This window comes from Colobus angolensis, unplaced genomic scaffold (assembly GCF_000951035.1).
Source record: "Colobus angolensis palliatus isolate OR3802 unplaced genomic scaffold, Cang.pa_1.0 Scaffold139, whole genome shotgun sequence".
Classification (NCBI taxonomy): domain Eukaryota; kingdom Metazoa; phylum Chordata; class Mammalia; order Primates; family Cercopithecidae; genus Colobus; species Colobus angolensis.
This window is the reverse complement of record NW_012114477.1, coordinates 3,645,747-3,647,210: the sequence shown is the minus strand read 5'-3', so window position 1 is coordinate 3,647,210 and position 1,464 is coordinate 3,645,747.

Here is a 1,464-nt window from a genome sequence, read left to right as displayed (position 1 = left end):
ATTTACAAGCAGATTATATAATTAATTTGGAAAAACAAAGAACCTAGAAGAGAAAAAAAAAAATTGAAAACAAAGAACAAAAAGGACCTACACTGCTTGATTTTAAGACGTATTATAAGGCTGCAGTAGTTAAGGCAGTATCAGTGTGGTATTGGCATAAAGATACACAGATCTGTGGAATAGAATAGAGTTGAGAAATAGACCCATGCATATATGATTAATTGATTTTCAACAAAAATACCAAGGCAATTTAATGGGGGAAAGGAAAATCTTTTCATTAGGTGATGCTGAAACAATCTGATGGTCATAGGCTGAAAAAAACCCACCATATACGAAAAAAATTACTCTAAATAGATTATAAACCTAAAAGTAAGAGTTAAAATTATAAAATGCCCAAAAGAAAACATACGAGAAAATCACTGTGGTCTTGGGCATGGCACAGGTTTTTAAAACATGAAACAAACACAAACTATAAAAGAAAATATCAGTTAGTTGGAGATCAAAATTTAAATATTTTGCCCTTTAAGAGACACTTAGGAAAATGAAAAAGCAAACCACAAACTTGGAGAAAATGTTTGTAAAACACATATCCGGCCGGGCGTGGTGGCTCATGCCTGTAATCCCAGCACTTTGGGAGGCCGAGGTGGGCAGATCACCTGATGTCAGGAGTTCGAGAGCAGCCTGGCCAACATTGTGAAACCCTGCCTCTACTGAAAATACAAAAAAATTAGCCAGGCTTGGTGGCAGGCACCTGTAATCCCAGCTACTCGGGAGGCTGAGGCAAGAGAATCGCTTGAACCCGGAAGGTGGAAGTTGCAGTGAGCTGGGATCACACCATTGCACTCCAGCCTGGGGGACAAGAGCGAGACTTCATCTCAAAAACAACAACAACAACAACAACAAAAAAAAACATATCCAACAAAGGTTTCTGTCTCAAGAATATACGAAGAACCCACACAACAGAAAAATTTAAAAATATGAAAAATGAAAAAAGAATTGAACATACTCGTTAGCAAAGAAAATATATGGATGGCAAATAAACACACGAAAAGCTAGTCAACATCATTAGTCATTAAGGAAATGAAAATGAAAAATGCAATGAGATGCTACCACCACAAGCCCAGTAGAATGGCTTAAACTTGTAAAACTGATTATCCCAAGTATTGGCAAGGATGTTAAGTGATTGACTCATACACTACTTGTGGAAATGCAACATAAAACAGCCAATTTGGATGACTATTAGGCAGTTCCTTAAGTAGTTACACATCCACCTGCCATATATATAACAATTTCACTCCTAGGTATTTACCTAAGAGAAGTAAAATATTCACCCTCACAAAGACTTGGACAAAACTCCTTGTAGCAGCTTTATTTGTAGTAACCAAAAAGTGGGAACACCCTGAATGCCCCACAATAGGTGAGAGGGAAGACGAATTGTGATACAGGCTTACGGTGAATACCACT